Consider the following 7,726-nt stretch of genomic DNA (forward strand, 5'->3'; position numbering starts at 1 on the left):
GGGATCCTCAAAAGAGCCATTGATGTTGCACTGGTTAATGGTTGGAGAGGCCGCGGGACTGACGTCTCTCACTCCTTGCCACCCTACCCCCCTCCCCACCCCCCCGCCCCAACCCTCCTCGCCCGGCCTCACCCTCCCGTAACATCCGCACACGCACGGCAAATGTCTCGGGGCAGTGGCGCGAGTTGACAGATGTGGCAGCGCGCCGCTGTACCCTAAAGATCTCAGGAAAACGATGAGATCCGCCGTCAAGGCACTTGTGGATAGGAGGACGTGCTTGTGAGGTTTTTTGTTTGTGCGAAAATGGCGGCGCAAAGAGGCGAAACGCACCTTTTAAGGCCCTAACGAGAGAGGACGAGAGACGAGACCTGAGTGGCGAGTCGGTAAATGAAAGCAAAAAGCGCACCGTGGTGCCGCTCACATATTCCATGCCAGATAACATCAAGCTACGCTAATTGGGCGACGGATTTTAATCATCCCTGGCATCAAAACCAGCAGCGCTATTGTACTTTCACTTTGTGGGCCGTGATTATTCCATAAGCACATTTTAAAGTGAAGGAGGAAAAAGAAAATGTTAAATCAAAGTCTGCCTCCTCATCCCAGCCGGCAATTCCCGCGGAGAGGAGGAGACTGCTGGCATTGTAGCGAAGAGCGAGTCTTGGACGAATCGGGCGGAGCCATTTCACTGACTCCTGAGTCATGACTCCTCGTTTGGCCTGCTCTGGCTCGCCAGCACACTGCTAAGAAGAAACCAGACAATTTGTGACTATTGTGCGACTGTGACTCCAACTGCGCTCGCCTGACTCAGTGAATAAAGTGACTCCAAAAAAATCCAAATCTCTTCGCGAGCGATGCACATGAACTCAAGAAAAGAGTTTCAAGTCTCTTGCTTCTGACCTACAATATGCTTCAATAAGAGACATGCACTTTTAAAATGATATCTCCTAGTGTATTAGTCAGCCATTGACAATCAATGGTCATCGCGTGGTCTCACTAAAATGCGACTAAAGTTCCCTATTATGCAGTCGCTATCATTGTATTGATTATGAATTATTGACTCTGCTTGACTGACAGACTCTTGTCTGTCGACTCAAGCACACACGGCAAACGTAAATGGGAGAAAGAACCTGAGTGAGAAACAGAAACAGAACTTGGGCCCGACTCTTAAACTTTGGGGCTCACGCATCGTCCTCGGGTGAAGGTGGACTTACGCTGTGGACAAGTCGCCAGTCCATCGCAGCGCCACAAAGAGAGACAAACAACATTTCCAACCAGTTTCCAATATCTCACAGTCATGTTTTTGGACTATGAGAGGAAGACAGAGTACCCGGACAGAACTGACAGCAGGAGAACATGCAAAATACATACAGACTTTGCGAACCCTCTGGACTTCTTGCTGTGAGGTGACAATGCTAGATGCTGCTTCACTGTGTCCTATCAATGATAAAGTTGAAGTCCCAGTGGCACTGTACATGCAAAGTAGGTCCACCACATTACAGCTACCCCAAGGGCAAGACGTCAGAGGACAGGGGTGAGGAGAAACTATTTTTTGAAGGACCCCAGACAGCCAAACACCTTCATGGAGAGTCCTGGGCTTTGCCTCCTTTGAGATACACCTTGCAGATGTTGTGATGTTCTGACAACCAATGCGTATGGCAACGAATGCAACCGCCACGCAGTCCTGTGATCCAGGGACTACAGCCACAGAACTACGACAGAGCCTCGCTAATTATCCATCACAACAACATACAAACGGCCCACAGTACCGCCAGCTTTTCTTTTTCTGTTTTTGTTTTCTTTTTGGGTTTTTTCTTCTCCTCCACCCCTGCTTGCTTTGCATGTGTCTGCTGTATGTTTGAAGAACAAAAAGGCAACCGCTTCAAGCTGGGCACAGCCGGCGCAGCGGCGGCCTGTGGCTTCGCTTTCAACTCCTGTGGCAATGATGTCTGCATCCACTGACGGGCACCGGTGGTACCCCCAACAGTGTCAGAGGTCATTTACTGGTTCGCTCGGAGGAAGGTCTGCAAAAGAATCCGGACTCCCGCAATTTATTCACCAGTGAATTCCTCAACTTGGGATCTTTTTGACACACCAGGTTGGCTTTTATTTAAACTTCTACGGTATCTATTACCAATGTCAATGTGGGAAAAAGGCAAAAAGGGTAAATTAGAAAAAATAAACCTCAATATATAATAGCAAAAACCTTTGTCCTGAAAGATTCAAAACAGCCAGCTGGTAACTGTGGAATGGTTTTATGAGTGTATTAGTGGGCCACTCAGCATGTAGTTTAGACAAAGACCAGACAAACAGTTCAGGGGGGAGGTTTTGACATTTCTGAAACTCAGGTGCCTTGCAAATGAAGATATGAAATTGCTGATCAATGTCATTGCAGGTCAATTCTTTGACCTTTGTTGACATTTTCGCACCTTGTTCAAAACACAGAAGTCATCACCCAGACTTCCATTTCTACTCAGTCCTAAGTAGTTTTGGTCGCAGAGACTCAACAAGAACCATGTGCATCTCCAGTGAACCTATCAGGATTGCTTGTTGGCAGTCAGGATCCTGGTGAAACCCAGGAGTGGCTACTACCGCCGACCGGCTCCCAACCTTGTTTTTGCTTTAATGGAAATGGAAAAGAAAAAATGAAAACCCTAACAAGCTTGCAGAGGACTGAGGACACACAAATGCACATATGTGCATACAAATGAACAGGGAGGAATTTAAATTGATGCACCGAGATGCGCACGGACAATCTCGCGCCGAAAAACACTTCTGTGCAGGGGCCCCGGCGCACACAAACTAATTGGCCACCCCATTAGTAATTTATTAAGCTTGTCCTTGTAAATTTTATCAGGTATCCAGCAGGGGGAATAGATTTATTGATTCACTCTGCATTCATCAGTCCCAGAAAACAGGGCGAGAGAGGCGGCAGAGAGGAGGGGGAGAGAGTACATTCATCAGGTCGGACAGCGTCGGGTTCCAAGCGGCTTTGCGAGAGATCAAGTCGGAGTGTGTTGTGATTCCCCCTGGGTCACCACTATATCCTGCCTCATTCACCATGCTGCCTTCCCTCGGCTTATCAATGCTCGGGCCTCGCCGATCAATGCTCCTCGTAAAACACCATCCAGGGCTTTGGCGGCGTTCTCACGGCCAAAAGAAAGGGCGCCGCGTCAGGCTGCGCGTTAACCCCGGGAAAACGCAGGCGGGGTCGCCGGCATTCCGACGTGACGGGACCGAGAAGTTTCAAAAGCCGCCGTCAGACTGACAAACGTTTAATATGTATGAGGTCGTGACCTCATTACTGTACCACCGCCGGGTCCTCCTCGATTCCGTGGTTTCTTTTTTCGGGTATATTTCTCCTCGCCAGGTATTGGCAAGTATCGACCGGCCAGGGAAGTATGTTGTTATTGTAATGGCATTCTTCGCCGGGGTTCATCCGGCCTGTCCATCACTCCCATGACACGGCTCCCCGCTCGCAATCACCACCGTTCCGGGTCGAGAAAAACTAGCGCCTGCTCTCAGCCCCATTTTCTGCAGAGCGGGAAAATGAAGATGGCGAGTAAGAATGGAAGAGGGGAAAAGGGGATTCGAGGTGCGCCCATCATTCTTATTGGCAACAGTGACAAAAATGTAGCATGTAATCTAAAGTACTTTGGAGTGTTGAAGAAATGCATTAGACCAATGGTTTTCAAAGCGGGGGCCGCCGGGGCGCGCTAGTGGGGCCGCAGAAAATATAAGTGAAAAAAATGCCAACAACTAAAGAAATAAATTATAGAATGAAATGATCTTTTATTATTGTTATCAAATATAATCTAGTGACTGCCTAATCAGTATTATTAAATATAGTTAATCCAGCAGTATGCAGGTACCCTTCATGTATTAACTGTTAACCAGAAATCCTAGGGAAAAAATAGCAAAGCAGTTCATTCTTTCTGAAGACGTCAAATGATAGTTATTCACTCGCATGGCTGAACATTTGAAAAAAAGAAAAGAAAAAAAGGTTAAATTGCTTGAATGGTGTGCTTGATTAATTTCTGAGCCCTCAGAGAAGCCCAGTGAGCCCGGCTCAAATGCAGGTCTATATACAGTATGTAAAAAAGTGAATGGAACGAACACGATGGTTGTGCCATTGCCTTGTTCGTTTGCCAAGTAAACAACATTACACTTTTGAAAGGTTCTAAAATATTTTTTGCTTTCCCGTTTTAACACCAAGAAAGCACAAACAAAATGAATTTGTCGTTAATAAATTTGTTGAACACTCTACATGTACACAAAGTACTAATTTGATTTCACCTTTGTAGGCGGACGGATTAAATTGACATGACAGCGAGCAGGCTCGGCTATAAACACCAGTTTTCTGAAGTGCAATCCTTTGTAAACATAAACCCCCACCCTGGATTTTTTTCCCTCTCTCTCGCTCTCTCTCTCTCTCTCACTCTCTCTGGACACATTTGGAATCCTCTCTCTTTTGGGGGGGGGGTGTGGATCAGAGAAAGCTCCGCTCCACTCCAACATCCATTTCCCTTCAGGCGATGCCTCGGCTCGGATTGTTCCAGGATTCCCCGGCTCGGCTCCCCGGGAGGCCGGCGCTGCCTGCTGAGCGAGCGCTGAAGGGACCGTGCGTCTGGGATTTGGGAATACTCATTCCCTAATCCCCGGCACGGCTTCCCTCTGTCTCTGGACGTCTCAGGTTGGAACATGTAGGTGGCGCCGTGTAAACACACACACACACACACACACAGATACCCTAAGACATATGGACTGACGCGATAAGGACCGTGGATGCTTTAAGAGCACAATATTATGGATTCCAACCATTTAGCCTCAAGGCATTTGGACACTCTGCACTTCCCTGAGCTCAACACGTATTCATCGCATTGTTCAACAAAGTATTTGACGTTTCCTCAACTGAGCGAGCGAGTTCCAAACCCACAACGATTTATTTTAAAGTCGCTCCCACTCTCCGCAAAGCGCTGTTCAAAAAAAAAAAAAAAAGAGAGAAAAAAAAACTTGTTTAACTACTAGGATGTGGTCTCCGATCATTTATTTATTATTATTTTTTTGAATGGAAGTAACTTTTGATTTCCACGGCAAAGTGCGAGTTCTCCCGATGTTTGGAAGAGCATTGTATTCAGTCTGAATCTTGAAAGGTGATAACACTTGTTGAGCTCTATTCAAAGGCGGCGGCTGAAATTAAATGAGCGAAAAAGACACATTTTCCCATTCTTTTGCCAAATGTTGATCTGTTAAACACAAACTCAAGGTCTTGCCTACTTGCAACCGCATATTTTTGCGGGAGGTCAACGGAATTTTCTGGAAATTTCCTTTGAGGGCCGCCGGGCTCATTGTAGGTGTTATTTTATTTTATTTTATTTTTCATTAACTGCACAACTCATACCTTGAGAAATTCTTTTTAACTTACCCTCACGTTCAGATTTTTTTTTTTTCTTTCATTCAATTCATCTTTGCCGGAAAAAGAAATTGAAAAAAAAAAAAAAAAAGAATAAATGAGGAAGCGGGAGCGTCGGGGCCGAGGTGGGCGTTGAGGAGGATGAGAGTCGGGGAATGGCGGGCAAGAGGAGGAAGTGCGGCAATCTGTGCTGGTTAACTCGTCCCTGCCGACCCTGCCGGGGGGGCAACGGCTCCCTCCATCTGCCTGAAAATAATCTCCCGCGAAACACACACCCACCAGCGCGGGCCCGCCTGCACACACACACCTTCGTAAACGGCGAGAAAAGAAAAAGCAGATTTAATGATATTCCGACGAGAACAACACACGTCGCCAAAATTCATCACTCCAGCTCTTGCAAAAAGAATCCCTGGCCTGAGCGTGCGTGCGCGTGTGTGTACGTGTGTGCATGGCTCTCACTTTGAAGATTGAAATTGTCCGTATGTGTGTGTGTGTGTGTGTTCGCACGTGCGTGTTTCGTGGGCGTGTGTCATGTCTGGGGTGCCATATGTTCCCCACAAATTTGTTTTCACCCCTAAAAAAAAAAAAAAAAAAAGCCCCATCCATATGCATATTAAGCAGCTTTAATTAAGACCTCCTCTACCCACGTGCGTGCCGCGCACAGATGTACGCGCGCACACTTCCTGGGAGAGGTAGTGTGATTTCTGGGCGCCTCGTCGCAAGTGAGAACACTCTACAAACAAGTTAATGGACATCGAGTATTCATATATACAGAGTGGCGCTGGCTGGGCCGCGGGCAGATGGTGTTTGCAGGCCTCCGTCGACACCAGCGTGTCAAAAAAAAGAAGGAAAGGAGGGAAAAAGTTAGAAAAAAAAAAAAAACGCTGTCTCAGTCTTGTTTCTATAGCGTTCACGCTAGTGAGTTCGGCCGAGACAGCGAACACCAGGGGGCGCAACAATTTGCTCGGCGGGGAAGAAGAAGAAGATGAAATTTGCCAAAAAAAAGGCCCGAACTGTCGATTGATTGGCTGACAGGGATGCTGGTTGTCAACTGTTCCACCTTCGGGGGGGGGGACATCGCGGCTAGTCGTCTCACGGCAGGGAGGCGCGGCTGCCGTTTTCGTGGAGGCGAGTCGCAGAGAGACAATTTCAAGTGGGCGGTTTTCTTTCCCCCGCGCGCCTTTTGTCGATGACAGCCGTGTCTACGCTCACGCTGTTTTATCCGAAACGCCTGCCACGTATTGCTCTGAGAAGCCTTTACATAATTACATCATTTTAAATCCCTGTGTCCTCAAGTCCAGAGGGAAATTCAGCGGAAGCTACGACAATTGAATAAGCGCTGCACGTACTCGATGTTTGTGTTTTGTGCGATTCGCTGCAGGTGTGAGTACAAACGCTTTGCGCGTCCATGAGACCATGAGTTACACTGGAGACTTGACAGACCACACCTTCGACCCAAGAGCTGGGATAGGACACGGCAACCACGCCACCCTGAGTGCAGAAGAAGTGGTGAGAGCAAATGTTAATGTCAATTGTCCACTCTGAGGGAGGCGGCCTCATTTCACCGCTACATGTCTACAGCAGCTCTCAACTTTCAGATCTGCTTGGAGTTTCATGATTTCACCCGAATGGTTGATCTTAAAATGACCATCGATTAGCTTTAAAGTTGCTTCAAATGTATTTCCTTACCAGCCAATGCAACTTCAACTCAGACACTGGGCTCCAACTGCCAACATGTTGAAGTGTCCATGAGCTAGACACCGAACCCGATGGGCCTCGTGCGCCTTACATGGCAGGAGCCACCTGTTGGTGGGTGAATGCGAGCATAGCAACGTTTTCCTTTTTGGTAAAAAATCAACACAAACAATATCAATGTGTGTCTGTCTGTCTGTCTGTCTGTCTGTCTGAGCCCCAGAGTTTATCTTCTACTTTGATGCCAGGATTTTGATGCCACTTTACTTCACTGTAACGTGCCAACTGTTCTCATTTTTTGGTTGTGTGCCTCTGAACGCAACACATGCAACGTTTCCTCTAATTTAATCAATAAGCAAAAGCTGTGACACGAGTGCACGGCGCAAAGATTGCAACTGGGGGTTTGGAATTGGAGATTTCCTTTGGGGTAAAGAAAGAAGAGGAAGGAATAAAGGGCCTTACAGGTTCTTTGCTTTTTTTCAACAAAAAAAAAGAGACTTAACTGCTAAACAGTGACGACTCTGAGCTTCGCCACTCATTGCATTCAATGCAGAGCATTGTGCATTTGTAGCTGTAATGGGCACACTGCGATAATGATTGCAGAGCTCAGTAGGGGATGTTGTG

This window comes from Nelusetta ayraudi, unplaced genomic scaffold, assembly GCF_046127955.1.
Source record: "Nelusetta ayraudi isolate G7.1 ecotype Tasmania unplaced genomic scaffold, CSIRO-AGI_Nayr_v1 ptg000135l, whole genome shotgun sequence".
Classification (NCBI taxonomy): Eukaryota; Metazoa; Chordata; class Actinopteri; order Tetraodontiformes; family Monacanthidae; genus Nelusetta; species Nelusetta ayraudi.